The following is a 19,542-nucleotide window of genomic DNA, read 5'->3' as shown; positions in this document are numbered from 1 at the left end:
TCTCCAAGACTGCACCTTGAGATCCTGTCCGTGAACACCAAAAACAGGATCAGAGACAAATGGGAACCCTGGTGAAGTGCAACCCACACCATGGACTTTGTGCTGAGAATGCAGTCACAGCTTTGCTTTGGTTACAGCAGGACTGGATAGCCCTTAAAGGGACCCTGCCTCCCCTACAGAATACCTCCTCTACTCTAAAACTTCAAGGTTGGTAGTTTAATTACGGCAGTCCTTTTCTAACTAATCATTCTTTGCTACTGAAGACTACTATCAAGACTGAAATAATGCCAGTGCTTGTGGTATGAGTGGACTCATTGTGAATAATAGAAGATCATCCACTCAACTTTCTTTACAAAGACCCAAAAATGTCTGGGACTTTTGTGTGTGTGCACTTTCTCCAAGGCAGTTTCAAGTCAGCTCAGGTGTTTTTAGGTGAAGCATCAGATTCAATCAACTCTGAAGGTGTCAGACAGACAAAAGACAGCCACAGACAAAGGTGTGGAGATAAAGGAGATGACGCAGTGCAGAGCAATGCTGTTACTGCAGAAGACGAATACTTCAGAGAATACAGAACATGTGCCAATATAGAGTTATTAACCAGTGTGAATTGACTGTTCTTATAGACAGCACTGGGAGCTTTATGCAAACTATCTGTTGCACAGGCAATGCATTATCTCATCTGCTACTTGCAAGCCAACAAGATAACAGCTATGTGACGGGCGCTAAATGGAGATGTACCAGGAGTGAATGTGAACTGATAAGTGCAATCAAAGCCAGCTGCCTTCACTTATTGACTCAACACCCAGAGGTGTGCAAGTGAATGTGTGTAATATCAGTGTTGCAGTGGAATACCAGCCCTTACATCATCACCACTTAACAGTATTACAGGCCCCTCACCAGACTATTGGTGCCCAGGGGAATGATTGAAACTGAAATGTTTAATAACTTTAATACAAGTGCACATTGGGAATATGTGATGAAGAGCTGCTTTTATGCTTTGTTTTGTTGTTCTCTGGTACTCTATCCCAGAGTGTCTTTTTGTTTGACAAAAAAAAAAGCAGTCCTCATAATGTAGATATTCAAATGTCAGGATAAAAACTAAATGGAGTTGACAGAAAAGACAATCAGGCAAATACTGTATGATTAGGGTTTAATCTTCAAGAAATTAATTTAGGGTGTGTTTTTCCATTAAATGAAGCTGAAATGGCTATATTTGTGTGTGAGCACAGAACAGATGGGTGAACTGGTTGGGTCTGAGTGAAAGACATCACTCCAAGCAACCACAGACATCTTTGAAATGAAACAAGATCGCCATAGCTGGTGACTTTCAGCTATTATCACATGAAATTTAGCTCAATATCTGTAAAACTGACTGAACTGTAGCCATCTCTGTGTTTGCTAATGTTGATTAGCTGTGGCAGCCATTTTAATTCAGGTTACCTCCAAATGTTAATCAGTTGTAGAAGTACATTCAGTGATTTCTTTCTGGGAGTTTCAATAAAATCCATCCAGTGGTTTAGAAGGTATTTTGCTAACAGACAGACAAACAAACAGACTCAGGCAATTACATGATTGCACACCTTTCATGGGGTTTGGAGACAATAAGCTGCTTGATACAACATTGTATGACTACATGTGGCTGAGAGAAAAGCGTTTAAGATGGTGTGTGTTTCCTTTTTACAGACTTTTAAATCAGAATTACATTTTTGAAAATTTCAGGACCATCTGACAGAATTATTCCATTATTAAATTATATTACATATGTGTAAGAAGAAGTGTTGTATCAGTTCTTCTGCTGACGGATAAATAAAAAAACAGATCACAAAACCACTTTGTTGAACCTAGATATGGTTCAAATAAATAGAAAGAATTTATCCTTTTTATATTTATATATTTTAAGATGATGACATTAGTTTTGTATATTAGCTGGAATTTTAACAATAAAAGGGTGTGGGGGGGACAAATGTGGCGCTATTACAAGTAAAAGCAGTGAATAATATTAACAAATGAGACAATTCAAATGGCTGGTAGTTTGCTGTGCACCAGCTTTATCTTCATACAAGGTCCTGATCTTCACATCAGGACATTTGTTGCATAAATATTCTGTTTTATGTATGTTTACAAGTCAGCATGTTGACCATTAATTGATCTTTTATGTTAATCAAGATCTTTCAATAATTCATGAGTTTGCCATCCTGAGGATAATGTTCGGCATCTGGAAACAGATGTGTCCACCCTCGACCAGCTAACGATCCTCTATAAAACTCGGAGAAACGAGCAGAACTGCTGTTGCTCGTGGTGGCCATTATGTTAAAACTTTGCATTTTCTCTTTATTTCTGCATCATTTATCCCCTAAAATTCTGCAAGTTAAGACTTAAGAAGTGCAGCGTTGTTGCCTGTCACCAGCTGTTTGAGGTTAATTGCATTCTTTCAATTTGCTTAAGCTTGCTGAAGAGACTCTTTCATTTATTTATTTATTTATTTTTCTTTTCATACCGCAAATTGAAGTTGGCGTTTAATTGCAAGTAAAGCTCATCTTTAAAACAAAGTTGAGGTCATTTTTGTTTTTATGCTCGAGCTTTTAATGTATGCTAAATGCAGGAGAGCATTGACAAGCACAGAGTGAAAGTATTCATTAGGAAGGGAGTATTGAAAATCTATAAAGCAGTCTGCACTCTGAACCCATACTTACCTGAAACCCAATCACCTCGGAAAGATCTTTTCACCGAATCACTGAGAACACGGTGCGTGAAAACAAACGCTGAAAGCATCAGCGCCCATGTTGGCTGAAGGTCTGCGAGCCTTCTCTTATAGGAGGCAAAGAGTGGGAGATAATCCACTTGGGTTATAACATCCCCATTGTTTGTTCCATTAAACTACAGGGTTCACATACGTTTAGGCGTCTAATGCTCTCAAAATGAAAGCAAACACAACTTCTAACTCTCTGAGTTTCTCATGAAGGAGGCAAACATTTCATTTAAGGAGACACACTGGTGACACTTTGGGCTCAAAGCAAGCTGGGTGGAGGCTGACTCCATTTTATTGATTTTTTTTTTCTGTGACTAATAATTTACAGATTTTTTTTTAAAGAATGAGTTTGTTTTATGCATATTCTTAATAAGTCAACTAAATGTTATGACTAGTTTTTGCTAAAATCAAGTGAAAGAGAAGAAAATCTGATGCTGAGACAGTCAAAAGTTTTGCAATAATGCACAGATTCATGAACTTTATCTTTCTTTCTTTTTTCTTTTTTTTACGAGAGTATCCTAATTGAGTGGTTCTCCACAGTGAAACACCAAGAGAGGGGTCTTCAGATGACTTTCTTTAAACCTCTCAAGGCAGGCGTTGCAACAACATATCTGATTTTTTCTGTTACTAAAACTTAATTTGAGCCTGAGAGGGTTAAACCAAATAACCCCAAAAAATAATCTTTTGAATGGATTGCCAATTGCATATTGTTTGATATTAGTATAAAATTTGAAAAGCAGAAGTCATAAACAGATGACAAAAAATGTGGAGGTTTGTTGTACTGTTATTATATCCTTGTTGACTAATTAGCAATGTTTTATAAATTTTAATTAGCCAGGGTTGAGAGCCTCTGCTGATTATTTTGTGGGTCAGATGCAGAAAAGTTTAGGACTCACTGATCTAGTCTCATATGAGGCACAAATATACTGTAGATTTTGGCCCTAGATATTTTTTTCAAGGGTGTTCAAATAAGCAAATTTATGTGGGTGGCCATTGCCCCACTGGCCCCCTATTCGTGAGGCCCCTGGATCTTGTAGCTTCATTGATTGCAGATGGTGTGCAGGGGAAATACTCAGCAGTGAGAGCAATATGTAAGCTCACATCCATTAAATTTGGTTTTATCTATACAGCACCAATAACAAACATGTCTCAAGAGGGTCTACTCCCGGGTCTGAATTCTCTCCATGAGAAAGCACTAAGGCAACACATAAGATGAGTCAATGGGAAGCTGGTGAAATGAGAACTAAAATATTTATAGGTGATGAATATTCAGCTGAGAGTACTATTGTACTCTCACCCCACCCCCCACCCCCCCACCCTCACCCTACAACAGTTTCACTGTTTTAAATATTCATGGCTGTTTAAACAAATGGAACTGCCACACTAGCGAAACACTGGGCATGTATATATGTGAGAATAAACATGCCATAAATACAACTTGTCAGTCTCAATGGAAATGAAGACTCTCCACAGCTTAAAGGCATGGTTTAAATCTGTACAACTTATTCCTGTTGTCAAATAAAAAAATACATCTGAATATGAGAGTTGGACAAGCTTCCTGTCAGAAAATTCATAACGCATAGCAAGTAGCTCTGTTTAACAATCTCCTCTTTCCACCCCTCGCTGCACCTACAACCCTCCCTCTCCGGACAGAAACAAAACCATCGCTGCAGTTTTGATTCGATTACCACTTTATGTGTTGCCGTTGGCAGAATTTATATCCAAATGAACTGCGTGAGAAATGTCTGCTCAGATTAACACGGGGATGTTGTCAGTAATATCTCTGGCCACCTACACTTTTGACAATTTTCTCCTCCCTCCAGTGCAGGGATACCAGCAATAAGTAATCTGTCGGCACTGTGAGTTTAGGATGTAGGGACCTTTAGCCAGGGCCATAAAGGCATCAAGTGATGATGATGTCAGAAACTCTTGGGATGGCTCAAAGGTAGAGATACCCACTACTAATAAACTACTGTAAAAAGTTAGTTTAAGATACTCCTGTGAGTTGAGATATGCAGGCTATAATCTGTAAGGTATCAGTTCTAACAGTCCACTAACACTCCTAAAGGGCCCTTGGGATATTCACATAAAACTCCAAATTACTGCAGGGGTAATGTACTGCTTAAGAGACTTTCTATCCTCTTTAGATTCTCTAATGTTGACTTTGAAATCTGTTCTAAAACTGTGATTTGTCAGTTTGGTACGACTGCAGGCTCTGATGCACTCAGAGGTTGCAGTTATGGAAGGCCAGCAGTCAGCCACCAGCCGGCTGAAAGTTTTATGCTGCTGAAGGGTCCTTGGCAGAATTATCAACTTCCAATTCCCCCTTTTGAATCTATATGTATGTCCATGTGAAAAAGAAAAGGATGCATGTACAATATAGTAAAAAAAAAAAAATTATAGCGCATGTCTGATTGGTTTAAATAAAAAATGTTAACTTAGTGGTTCTCAAAGTGAAGGTCAGGATCCCGCTTTGTTTGGGGTCTTCAAATGATTTTCAGGAGAAAATTACTTTTAACAGTGATAACATTTTTCCCTATAATTTTCATGAAATCATTATTATTAAACATGTATGAGTAAATGAAAATAGGTTTATGATGCCATATTTATTAGCAGTGTTTACATATTTTAACCAAATATATTTAGGATCATGAGTTTCTGCTGCTGTTATTTTTCAGGTAGGAAGCTGAAAGGAGGATTAGTAACCATTGGCATGACATAAACATACTAAGTTGAGAATCTCCCCCCCCACACACACACACACACACGCATATATTTATGTATATATATTCATATTAAGCATTTAGTTTGTTTCAACATAATATGGTGGTGTCAGGAAAATCTTTTAAAATCAGTTTGATAATTTCATCTCTGTTGGTTCTCAGCTTCACCAGGTTAGCCAAAGTATTTTCAAATTGCTCGCTGAATGGTCCAAAATAACTTTTGTCAAGCTTATTATTATTATTATTATTATTATTAATCTGGTAGTCACAGTTAGAGCTGTTTTCATTCATTCAACAAAATTCTTGTTCAAGCAACAAGGTTTGTTTTTGTTTCATTAAAATGCCTAACTTGCATAGAACCATTTCAAACAAAACCAATAACAGCACTTAAGTAAAAAAAAATATATATCAAATAGTTTGACCCAGCCAATTAAAATGAACCAAATTCACTCTGAGCAAAAGAAAAGGAAATCAGCCTTGAAAAACTGGCCTGACACAGCCCAGATATATTAAAATAAAACAACATAATTGCTTTATTTTAAGAGAAAACCATTAAAATTGTCTGGATTTTTCCCCACATTTTAAAATCTTTATTTAACAAGTTGTTCTCTGAGTATATATAATAGAAGTCCTATACAGTCTCTATGTGTAGTATCAATGTAGCTTTTTATGATACAGCATTTTGATACCTCAATAGGGCTCAGTAAATAGTTATAAAAGTGCAGTCCATTTACCATTTAGAAATGACTCACTTGTGTAAAGCCGCCTTTTCTTTTTTCTTTCCTTTCTTTCTTTTTGTTGTCGTGGCTAAAATTATTGGTGCATCAGTCAAACTGTAAAATTATATAATGAAGCATCTGAATAAATAGTGTTCAAACACAAGATTTACTGGTAGACAAGTAGACCCTCACCATCATGGACTGAAAACCACTTCACAGAACAGATGCTGAATAACCCTGCAAGCTGTTTTCACTCAGAGACCGTCAAGTTCACACAGAACTGCAGCACAGCTGACCATCAGGTCTCGTCACTCCAGTATGTTGGCGTTTTGGTTTGGTTTGATTGTTGTTTGTTTGTTTTATTTATGTCATTCTAAAGTTAAGTGTAAAAATTTTATACTTAGGCCAATTTGTGACAGATGCTATTTTTTTATTTTCCAATGGTTTCTATTTAGATATTACCTAAACGATGAGTTAGGAAATAAAAAAATATATACACTTTGTTGGTCTTAACCAGTCATTTAAACCTTAGGCTGATTTTTTTTAAAACAATAAAACACTGCCATCTCTTTTTATTTTTATGTTTGGTTGTAGTTTTGATTTTTGTGTTTTGTTGTTGTTTGCTTGATTTATTTTTTTGTTTTGCTTTGAGCTTTTATGAAATATTTCTTTCTGCTTTGGAAGGTTTATGTCTCACTGACAAGAATTTAAAATATATTAGCTGGCAAAGGGAGCATCAGTTGCCAAAAAGGCGTAACTGGCGAGAAATGCCAGAACTGGTGCAACCGACTCTCTAATTAGTGCAGACAAAAGCAAAATTAATGTTGAGAACTGATATATATAAAAAAGAACTGAAATAAATGCTCAAAAGGCTTGCCATAACCTCCTGGAGCGAGACTGAGTTGGGAAGTTAGGGTTATTAAATGGATATTAAATGTGCCAAAAGGCTTTATGCAAATATTCAGCTGGACATTAAGACCACCAGTTGTTAAACCATGTCACTATTCCTAAATTACATTTCCATTTTCTGTAGCAAAACATGAAAAAAGTGTTGCTTTTTTTCATTTTCATTATTATTTTTCTACTAACCAGTCAGCCATATAACATTATAACCAGTGACAGCCAAAGTGAGTAAAAAGACTGATCTTGTTACGGTTTAATGTTTTGCTGAGAAAACATCCTGACATTCACATGCATGCTACTTTGACACTTGCCACCCACATAAACATTTTTGCAGAATAATTACACCTCCCACATAGCAACAGCCAAAATGTTATGGTTGAGATTTAATGGCTGATTGGTATAAAGTCTAATGTTACACATGTGGAAAGATTTTTTTAACTTAGCTGTATATTAATGTGAAAATATATTGTGTTTACTTCAAATGAGAGTCTAGAATAAACAGTATTAATCTAGTACATACTGGTAATGAAGCAAGCACAAAATAACAAGAAAATTCAAACGAAATCCTTCTACCACATTTCTAAGAAACTAGTGTCCTGTTGTAAACATGACTGCTGCTATTTTGGGCTTTTGATAGAAGATGTTGAACATGTTTCCGCTGTATGCATTTCCAAAACTGCAGCCACAGACAAGTGTGATAGGTTGCCTTTCCCTGCTGAACATACTGGATTCACCTCGGGTCAGACCTCGCAGGATGGTTTTAATTGCAGGCCTCTTCTGCAGCCGAGAGAGTTTCTTATTGACAAAAAAAGACGAGGATTTATCTCAAAGTGGATCTTTCTCTTTAGCAGCCCAAAGCATGGCCTCCTAATCAGCAACAGTGGAGAGTAAATTTTTGATCCTCCACAGCCATGAAACTGCAGCATGCAATAAAACGTGCACCGGCCCATTAGTCTTCTATGAAAGACTGTTGAAAGGAATTCAGCTAATGAACCGAGGCGCCCAGGAAAAAAAGAAATCATTCAAAAAAGAGACAAAGAAAACTTAATGTGGGAGCTGATTTGATAGAAAAAAAAGAGAACTAATCCCAAAGAGTGCGTCTGTAAATTATTTAAGTAAAGCTTGAGACACTGACAATGGTTTGAGTTGTAGGTGAGAACAGTTTTTTTTCCATTCGACAAAAAGAAGTGGATTTATAGTTTTATGAAACAAGATCATAATAAAGGGAAATGTGATGTAACTATTAAAAGCTATCCCATTAAAATTTTTCTTCATACAATAAAATAGACAGTATGGTTTCCAAAAGTAAAAAAAAAAAAATGAATAGTGCCAATTCACAATAAAAATCATCTCAGGACACTATGCAAAAAAACAGAAACAAATCCAAATCACAAATCTAATTAAGATCCAGATTCTAATCTACTTAAAGTCAATTATTTCTTCTTATAATGCAGAACAATTACATATAGCACATCATGAAAAATGCCAATCAATAAATCTTATTGTAAACCTAAAGAAGCCAGATTGCATTCAATCTTCACTTCAACCTAATCCCCCAACCTGAGCAGCACGTTGGGACAGTGGAAAGGAATGACTCTCTTTTAACAGCAGGAACCTCCAGCAGAACCAGGCTCAGGATGAGCGGCCATCTGCCTCACGACAGGCTGGGGTTCGAGAGGACAGGAATGAGACAAACATGGAATGGGAAGAAAAAATCAGGTTCATGCCAGCAATAACTGCATGTAAAAACAATGCAGAGTCAGCAGAGTGAGGTAATGTGATCAGTTTGTCCTCCTGTAATCTAATAACTAAGGGATAGCTCAGGAAACTCCAACTATAGAATTCATCAAGAAGAAAAGTCTTAAGATGGATTTTAAAAGCGGACAAGGTGTTAGCCTCAAGGACATGATAACTGAAAGCGCTACCTCTCAGTTTACTTTTATAAACTCTAGGTACCACAAGTAAACCTGCAGTTTGAGAGCAAAGTGTTCTGCTAGGAAAATATGGAACAATGAAATCTTTATAAATAGAGATTGGTTGTTGAGAGCTTTGCAATTTAGAATTAAGATTTTAAATTCTGCTCTAAATTTACTTGCAGATGATTAGTTACCTTCCAGTTCTTTCTGATTGTTTGTGTGTTTGTGTGTGTGTGTGTGTGTGCGTGTCTGTCTTTTCACACAGGAACCTCCTCCTCCTCGTCTTCAAACGTATCCTCTTGCAGCCTGAAGAATTTTCTGTCAGGTGTGCAGTCAGACTTTGAGCAATGTGCTCCCTGATCAAAAAAAACATCATAATTAACATCTTAAATCCCATTTGAAGTGTGCTCATTCGCAATATCCTCCTCTGCTTTGTGGGGGAAATTGTTTTGCTTCGCTGTCTGTTAACCAACCTACAGAGTGAGCAAATTAAGTGATGTTTTCCACTGCAAAACTGGGTTAAACATGGGGGTCGCCGCATTGGGCTAAAAAGAAGAACAAGGGAAAAAAAAAAACGTGCACATCTTGCAACTGTTTGCTCTTTTCTTTATGCCCCTCCCCCCCACCCCAATAAAAAGTCAGTCAAATCAGAAAAAATGCAGGAGAATTTAAAGTGAGCCTTCTGAAAGGTACAGAAATAAGACCTAATGACTTTTGCAGCTTAGCACAGGCATTCAAGGCACAATGCTCATCATATGCTTGCATACCACAAGGGCACAAACAGACACAGAGACACACTCGCACACAGTGAAGGAAGTAATACCTTTAGGGGTTTGCTACTAAGACGGGTAATCCATGGGCCTTGGGAGGGGCAGGATAATATATTCCTCGAGGAAGCTTTTCACAACAAGCATCTAGGATCAAGAGCATGAATAAATTACAGGCATAATTAAAGGAAATGTCAAATGGTTGCTGTATGGAACATTATTAACGACGTTGTGCCCATGTTAAAGAAACCTGGGCTTGAATCGAGGATGATGATCAATGCAGGTTTAATGTATTTTCTATTAGACCGAGGGAGTAGTGCACCTAATAAAGTTAAGCTTCACTGAGGCTAAGCACAGATATTGACCTGTGTGTGTGTGCGTTTGTGTGTGCGCATTCAGGAGGAAGAGCAACATGATTTAAAGAAGAGGAGCTCAGTGTTTGTCTCTGAGGGGAAAAGTCTGAGGGAAAGATGCAGTCATGAAAGAGAGACCGACAGAGTGATAAAGAGTAGATTATCTGAAAGAGTGGGCATGTGTGACTAGAAAGAGAAGAGGAGAATTGGATGGGTGAGTTGTTTTCAGTCTTGGGAAATACAGGTTTTTACAACGAAGCAAAGCTGTCAGTGGATGCTTATTACAAAAATGCAAAAGTATCAACCTTCAGCTAAGATCCTCAGCTACTTGGTTTGTTTCTTTTTTATATATACAGGCTGTATTTCTCCAAGGGTTTTATTGTCTGAACAACAGAAAAGCTTTTTTCCTTATACTCAGTTTGGATAAGAGGGCAAAAGGAACTTAAATCAGAACCTCCTGAGGAGCACTGAAGCTTGAAACCCTCTTCCAGGACGGCAGAGGAAGAAACTTACCCACTTCCATGTGACAAGATGTGCCCGTGATGAGATAATTAGCAACTTCTGGCACCCAGCACAGATGTGGCGCAGACAGAAATATCTATACCATGACAGTGTTCCTAATAAACTCCACTGCTTTTGGATGCAAAAAAAGACAGCTTCTATTTTTATTCAAAGACCTTGAACAAGTTGCTGCCATATGTATTTCCATAGAAACGTGAACAGAAGCCTTACCCCTCTGAGCATACTGGACTTACCCCAGGTCAGACCTCACAAGCTGGTTTGGTCAGACATGTGATGAAGATGGGAATTAACTGCTGCCTCAGTGCAATTACAGACCGGATCAAAGTGTAGAAACTTTTTAAAGTCAATGCAGCTTCTCTGACTTTTTTATAATCTACACATAACAAGTTTTCTTTTGTTTTGTTATCACTCTTGGCAAAAGTTCATGAGTCAGTGGTGAGGTTCAGGGTCAGAGGTTGGGGGCAGGCAAGTGCAAAATCATTGACAGTCAGAGAAGTCTCCTAAAAACATATATTGTCCAGGTTTTTGTGGGTGCGTTTGCTCCATTCCATAAGTTTTTTTTTTTATAATTATACAAGAATCTTCACTTCAAACTTAAATAAACAAAAACAAGGAAGATGACAGGAATAACAGAAACCTAAAAAAACACTGCTGAAGGGGTTCCAACATATATAAATTTTTCTTCTATAAAGTCCAACAGTAATTTGAGATTTTTGTTATAATCTAAGCTGACAAATTGCAGACATTTTGATGTAAAAACTGTATAAAAAGTGTAAAGAGAACCGAAATTAAAAGACACGTCAAAGCTGCTGCCAGTGGCTCGTTAGGGTCTCCATAGTAACCGCCTGTCTCTGTCACTCCCTGACAGTACTCGGGCGCAGAAACAAAAAGCAGAAAGCGAGCCTCAGACAGACAGTCAACTGTGCAAAAACCTGTAGGTCACACTGAAACAAACCTTGAACCGCAAGTGACAGAAGTGTCTGGTTGTTACATGTGTCAATTTAATGTGTCTGCAGTCTTTCGTGTAAGATATGGGACAAATTAAAAAATCCTTCACTTTCAGTTTTGGAAAAAAAAAAGAATTCTGAGCTCAGTTCCAATGGCAGTCGGTGACAGTTTGGATGTGTGCACTCTGCACTCTGGGGGAATTTGAGATAAAACTGTGAGCCTGGTAGAAGTGGGAGACACACTGGGTGAAAGAAGCCAAAAATACCTATGTTTTGAGGTCTAAACTGAAGAAGTGACTGAGGAAATGAGAAGAGGGAATTTTGGAAAGTTTCGACAGCTTAAAAGTTAGAGCTTGGGACATCGTCACACTCTAAACCATACATTCTGTAGGATCATCGAAACTGATTAAACATATTAAAATACCAATTCAGTCATATAAAGTCCAACTTTCTGTGACCTGTTTAAACTTCCAATGATGTTTCTACTGTGAAGTAAGCCTGAATTATAAAGCTCCAAAGAGGGACGGCTTTTCTCACTCGCTTCACCAAAATGTTGGTGTTGTGCACATGAAAACTTTTCAAACTGTCACCATGAATTTATTCTGCACCGTATTAGGTACTGCTGCCAAAGGTTTTAGCACACTTTTCCCAATCAAGTTGCCTGTTTTGATGCATTTTTGGTTCACGTTTTTCTCTCTTAACCTGCTGAAGGAGTAACAAAAGAAACTGAAAAATTAAGTAAGTAATAAAAGTAATAAAGGTGCTTCAGTGATTATTTTGGCACCTCCTCATCTCCTTTTGTCTCTTTATGTGAAGCCAAATATGTGTTTTCCTTCGTCCATGTTTAGTTACTCGATTTCTTTCCTCTTTGGTGTCTGGAAATATCTCAACAAGCCCACAGATGCATATTCTTCACGCTCACGTGCTTACTCTTAGTGCCCTCCATATACCCACATGTAAGCTCAGATAAGGCATCATCCTCCTTTTAATACCTTTCACCATCGGTTTACCTGCTCCGACACCCATAGTACTCAGGTGCTTTTCTGCCCACAAAGTCGAGACAACATCCACACATTTTCAAACACCCTACCCACTACTGGGTGTTTTGAACCTCTTGCAGCTCTTTGTTTTCTGGTACACGTGTACTTAGCTGCTGATAGCTCTCATCAACCCCACATATTGAAATGGCAGCCACTCTCGCCTCAAAAGCAAGTCCACCCGTGCTGTGGTGCAGTGTGAAAAGAAGCTTTGTTATAAACAAGCTACTGGCAGCAAAAAGTAAAATAAAAGGGGTGAAACTTGGTGTCTGTTGAACTTTATTTAAACTGTTTTATTTATTGGTAGGAAGTCTCTTAAACTGCTTTAAAACGATGTAAAAAGTCAAGCAAATTTTAGTAAGCATAACCGATTATCGAATTTGCATGCTGTAAAAAATATGAATATGGCAAAAATAAGCAGCACCAGTTTTATTAATTCAACTTAATGTCATACGTTTGCCTCTAAGGCTTTATGTTCAACCTTCTCGCTCCTATAACTCTTACTTTGGAAGCAACGAGCTTCCGCTTTGAAGAAATATTGTCAGACATAAGACAGTAATTATCCCTCTCCCATGATTAACAAACATGTGACATTAAGAGTACACAACAAGCCAAAGCAGCTAAATAAAGTCGCTTTTTATTTTCACTCAGTCTCTGAGGGATCTTTTTTTTTCTGTGCTCATATTGAGATGCATTAATCATTACTTTAGATTAACACATTCAATCTAATGACAGAACACGCACAGGTGGAACTAATAACATTAACGGCTGTTCATGCAATAAATCACTCCAGTGAGCCGTCATGCAAAATATCCAATTCAGCCAATTTATTATTAACTACACCTGTGCTCTTCCAGATATTATATTGCCAAATGTCTATGGAAAAGCTTTGCATCTCTTGTCAGTGCATTAGAGAATGAAAAGATCTACTTAGCAGTCTTTGGTTACTGTAAAATTCTTTGATTTATTTGTTTTACTTGTTTGTTTGTTTAGGTTTTACTGTGAATTGTTTAAGAAAACTGATGCTCGTGCTGCACGTTCACTGAGTTTGAAGAATTTGTGAACCCTGTGAGGCTTTTTTGGTGTAACTTTTTAAATAATTACGACCTCAAACAGTGACAGATTTTAGTGCAACTCCTATAAATAAGATCCCAATTAAACAAACAAGGCCAATTATCTGGCTTTGTAATTTATTTTTTTATTATTGACCGCTGCCGAAAGTAAAAAGGCAATTATATTTTTGCCCTTGTCTGTCCGTGTGTGTGTGCTTGTTTGTCTGTGGTGTTATCAAAACATCTCAGTGAACGGATTTTAATGAAACTCTCAGAAATTAACCACTGAATATACATTTGCAACCATTTAATTCCATTTAATATTGGTACCACAGCAAAGGAAACTTGGCAAAATGCTGACTCAGCCCTTTGACAGATGTGGAGCTAAAGCTTGGTGTGGTAGTGGCTCAGAATATTCCTCAACACCTTCTCTGAGCACCATCACATCTTATGAGATCTCACAATTTTGCGTGAGACCATGCGTAATGTAATTTACAAGGTTTGACCAAAACAGCTACAACTCCATCCCTTTTCAGCACAAGATGATTTTAGTTTAAATCTCTGAAATGAAAGGTGGCTGGCAATGTGCATTCCTTCAAGGAATATGAGGCTTTTAATTCTGTAAAGTAATCAAACAGTATGTTACAGAACAGTGGGCAAACAAAACTTTGAATTTTTTTATGGTTAGCAGGTGTTTTCACTCAGTAAGCTATCCTTATTTTCAGAGGCAGAGAGGATCTTTGAGTACCTTTGAGCTGAGTTGTTGACGTTCATTGGGCTGAAAAGCTTCACAGTAGCATCCAGACAGGTACAGTCTGTCTAAATGAGGACTGAACCCCACCAATCCTCAGTCAGACATGCTGCACAAAGATCAAAACCAAACCATTTCAGGCCTCATGCCTGGAGCAAGGAAGTCACTGCATTCCAGCATAAGAAACTGTCACATCTGCAGAACATCCTTCAAATCTGTTTGCACCGTCTGGGCAAGACAATATTATCATTTATTCTCCATGAATTCTGAATTATGCTAGGGATTTCTAAGGGAAACTAAGAGAAGGTGAATCATGCACAATGAAAAACAAAGTTCAAAGTTCTGGACTGACTGAAGTCATCATTCTAGCCAGAACCCAACAGGAAATGCAGCTGAAGGATTTTATATGAGAAGCTAATGTGAGGAAATATTCCCAAGTCGAAGCTCTTCACTTCAGAGGAATGAATTAGGATGTCGCAATTGAAGTGCAAGATTGATCTAGAGTTATCATAAATTATTACTGCGTATTATTGCTGCACAAGGATGTCAGAGCAAATATTTATAGGTCATGTTTGTGCAGGAATAAAAAAGAAGAAGAGTTCATAAAATTTCAAGCACTGTTTCGTGAACATAAAGCCAGAAGCCTTTTAGCTCGATTTAGCAGGAAAACTGAAATGACATCTTCAAAGCTCGCTAATTAACACTTTCTTATCTCCTGTGTTAAATCTGCACCAAAAGCAAGTGTAAAAAGTTGTTTCTGCACGACTTACGGTGACAACAAGACTCCAGTGAGCGCCTGAATGCAGATTCATATTTAATTGGCAGATGTGTGGTAGATTCCATCTTCTCATCTATCTTTCAGCTCCAAAACCATATCCCAAAACGTCAACGTTTTCGTTAACTTCCCCTTTTTTTGGAGCTGGGGTACAACCACAAGTGACTGCTTTAATGTAATAATAATAAATCTGATGCTTGTGAGCTGTATGCCACTTTCATCATGCACCAAAACGACATTTGTTTCTTTTTATATAGTGTGTCTTTTACCTGCTCAAGCAAAGCTGGTTTGTTTATATAAAAACAAGCAATAGGAAGGTATGTGTCAGCCAAGGAGGGTCATTTAGCAGCAACAAACTGAGAACAGTGATGTACCCAATTTCCACAGTCAGTAATAAAACACAAAGCAGAATGGTAGACAGTGTCCAAACCTTTTAGGTCCTGGCCAGGTGCAGTCATAAAAGATAATCCAATAAAAAGCAGAATCATTGCACAAACTGCCACAACTGCCTTGTCACCTAAAGGGAGAAATAGGTTTATTCATAAATAAAGAAAAAGTCTCAATTTAAAATACAATTTAAATTTTAAGTTTCAAGTCATGCATATATTCCCTTTGAAACAGTAGTGTGGACATATTTGTCAACAGATCTTTGTTAAATTGTTGCTAAATCCTAACTTGTGCATAAATGAAAGGGTTAACACCTTTAAACAGCGGTCCATGTTCTTGAAACGAGTGAACCAGCACAAGTAGAAATCTGTGATGTGTGTGTTCATAATGCCTAGAAAGAGGCTGTTTAGGCTTACAGGGACTTTTAAACAGCTCAACGTAAACTCGTATGAAACTCGTAATTAATCAGAGTAACTCATTAATTGAATCTGAGAGCAAAGCAATGATGTTTTCACTGTCACTTCTGAGCACCGTGGGCCTCAGCTGCTGCTGCTCCTGCTGCTCTGAGCGAGAATAGAAGTGATTCCTGTAAATCTCATTAGCTTCCAAGGAGCCCTGAAATTCTTCTGAGAGTGTTTGACCTCTCATATTTTATGCAGCAACACAAGTCTGTGCATTTTTAATTAAAGAATTAGGTATTTTCATTGCAGCAGAGCGTATTTAGTGCTGATGATGATTCAGCTGTAGACCTGCCAGTCCAACATTGATTTAGGAGCTAAAATGACTTTTTTTTTTTTTTTGCTTCTGAAGTCTTGAACTTTTGAAATTGCTCCAATTTGCTGTAGAGAATATTGTGTTAATAGTGCTGCAGCATGGATGAACAAAAGGCCTTCATTTTTGAGGAAATGGCAACAATTTTTTTTCACAAAATGCTGTATGACCCAGAGTACTTAAATATGTCCTTAGAACCCAAAGCAGCAAAGTGGAAGGACTTCACTTTTAAGCAACAATAATTACATACATATACATACATTTTGTTAATGTTTGCCATTCTGTGCATTTTAATAACAGTTATCTCTAAATTATCCCTATGCTAATATAAATTAAGAGCATTAATAGAGTCAGCTATATGATCTATACGATGATATGAAGTGTTATTATATAGTGTTATGATGATTATGTCAACGTTTCATAGTTAATTGTTGATGGAGATCAGATGAACAACTGCTGTGTTTTTTGATATTGCCTTAATTTGTTATGTTAAACTGTATTTTATGTTTGATGACTGTATTTACGTGTATATCCCACACATACATTACATCAATGTTAAAAAATAAATATTTGGAAAATATCTATGCAAGTTTCGTACTCATTTCCCAGTCCACCATCACTTTGATTCTGACCCTGGACATATTTACCTTTGAATTTATAAGATTATACACTTGTGTGAAATTGTCCTGACCTCATGTGGTCTGAGCTGCACATCTGTAACAGATGTTGAAGTGCAGTAAATATGAATCTGCATGCGATCGCCCAGGAGTCCTTCTAAAACACGAGCTCAACTAGAACCGTGACTGTTCCTCCCTGAAAACGGGCCTTTTTACCCTTCAGAAAGTAAATTCTGTCTGGCCCTTTTTCGAGATCTTGCAGGATCAATAAGCCCACAGAGCTGAAAGAAATGACCAGTTTGTTTGGCTCACAGACCCGCAGCAGTTTTGCGCTCGGACGCAGAGGGGCGCAGTTCCCCCTCCAGGTGCGTCTGGCTCCCTCCCGCACCTTCCCCATCCCATCCTCTGCTGCTGCTGCTGCTGCTACAGCCCTCTCCTCCTCCTCCTCTTCCTCCTCCTTCTTCTCCTCCTCCCTCTTCTTCTTCTTCTTCTTCTTTTTTTCACGGGGAGAGCCGACTTGATGCGCATAATAAATCATCTCCGCAAGAAGAAGCCCAGTTTCTGACGGACGCTTGTTGGATTTTGGGAGCGTAAACAGAGGCGAAAGTCGAGCCTCGTAACGCAGAAGGAGGGGAGGGTGTTTTTAAATGTGATTCGTTTCTGCAAACAACGTGGGTGTGTTTGTGTGTGCGTGTGTGTGTATGAGTGTGTGCGTGTTTTTTGCGGGGAGTGGAGGAGACGAGGCAGAGCAGCGATATGAAACGCATGTGTTTCCGACTCCTGCGTCCTCCGCTCTCCGTGAATGGACTCGGGCTCACCTGTGTGAACGACCTTGCAATTGTGACCGAATTGTTCCTAACGAGGTTTCCGTGGAGGGTCAGTCCGTCTTTTTGTTCTGAGGGCTGATTATTATTACTGCTATTTTTTATTTTATTTTTTTTTTTTACTCCCGCTGCTCTCCAGACACCTCAGGATAAGGAGGTAAGACAAAATAGCCCCTAATAATAATAACAGAGCATGCAGCTGCTTGTCTGATCATTTAAAAAAAATGTTAAATCTTCATGTGTTGGCCTGCTTTTGCAGTTCAGAACTGGCCCATTTATGTGTCTGATGAGGAATTGTTTGTTTTAGGCAGGATGCACCCTCCCAACTGCAGCCTGCTTCCTCCACACTGAGCAGGGAGCATTTGAGAAAAAAAAAATAGACAAACATCCCTTTTTCTTTAGTATGTCTTCTGTTTGTGTCTCTCTCCTTTTTTTGTCAAAGTGATGTAGGGATGCAGTTATAACCACATGCTGGTATTTTAGCCTGTGGCAGCTCCTGGTGAGGTGCCACACTCGCTGCAGCCGGGCTTCCCATCATTGTGAATTATATGAACCCACAGGACATCAAGCAATAGATTGGATTGTAGAGGATCAGCCCCAGGTGGATTTGAATGCCTGAATGCACTGTGGGGGGGGGGGAGAAATCAATCAGTGATGCCCGTTCAGAAATTTTTAAAGGCAAAACCACTTTTAGTAAACCTTGAGAACTAGCAGACATACAGTAGCTACTGGGACTGGGAAGGGGAGGGGAAAAAAAGGTGCTGACACACATGTATACACACAGCACTTTTTACCTTGCAACATTCCCCAGATAATTGCATACTCGTGTGCCACAATGTCAGCTTGAATGCCTCTGATGTATGCAGCTCAGGCCTTCAGACAAAGTGTGCTCCCACTCTTCCAGCTGCGCTATTTGTTCAAGCAGCGTGTTACTTGGGCATTATGATGAGGGCTGTGTTTGTATGTTATTATGTTGTGTCATTTGACCCCGCATTGGTTCAGGATTGGACCTTTATGATGGAGAGTGATTCAGCTTCCTCTCCACCTTCTGTCCCCATTATCCAGGACCACAAAGTGTGAATGTGTGTGTTGACATGTGGGTGGTTGGGCCACCTGTGTGCTTGCGTCAAAGCGTGTGGACAGTTTAATATAAATGCAACAAAAAAAACAGAGCATTGCATTTATAAACGACTGATTATGGTCTGCATTAGAAAACAGGAACCATCACCGGTTTTTTACGGTGCCATTCCTCAGCAAAGCCTGTTACAAATCCAAACCATAACATCCAAAGTCGACAGGAGTGTAATACACCACCTGCACCCTCTCCGCCACCAATCCTGAGTCCTGAGGTGCCAGCAGTTGGCACACCATGGGCCTATCACTGAGGTAGGCATGCAGGACTCTTCTGGAGCTAGCGTACCAATCCAATTTTGCAGACTTTGGAGGGGGAAGAAAAAGAGACTGAGCAAACATGAAAGGTAGAGGAGAAAATCCTTGCTGAGACCCCACATGTCTGATTTGACATCCAGGCAGCTGACAAACAATTAGGCTTTCTATAAGTAGTGCTCTGAACTAGACTCGCCTCGGGATTAGGCCACAAATGAGCCGCACATCATGGCTTAAATGTCTCCTAAATGGAAAGTGAGTGTATGTATGTAGGTGTGCTAGCGTGTGTGTGGATGTAATACTGTATGGTTAGAGAGCAAGTTTAGTGTGTAGGTGTGTGTGG

At 38.6% G+C, this 19,542-nt stretch overlaps 1 protein-coding gene across 2 annotated transcripts in view; it reads left to right on the top strand.

Annotated features, from left to right (window-relative positions):
• Nucleotides 1-17,489: 17,489 nt before the first annotated feature.
• The window catches only part of cntn3a.2 (contactin 3a, tandem duplicate 2), a 42,956-nt gene continuing 40,903 nt past the window's right edge, over nucleotides 17,490-19,542 (top strand). For both annotated transcript variants that reach the window (XM_017417870.3, XM_017417869.3), the window contains exon 1: nucleotides 17,490-17,970. The gene's annotated coding sequence lies outside the window, so the exon portion shown is untranslated. The remainder of the gene's footprint in view (nucleotides 17,971-19,542) is intronic.

The sequence above is a fragment of the Kryptolebias marmoratus genome, linkage group LG8, assembly GCF_001649575.2.
Source record: "Kryptolebias marmoratus isolate JLee-2015 linkage group LG8, ASM164957v2, whole genome shotgun sequence".
NCBI lineage: Eukaryota > Metazoa > Chordata > Actinopteri > Cyprinodontiformes > Rivulidae > Kryptolebias > Kryptolebias marmoratus.
This window is presented reverse-complemented; position numbering and strand designations above follow the sequence as displayed.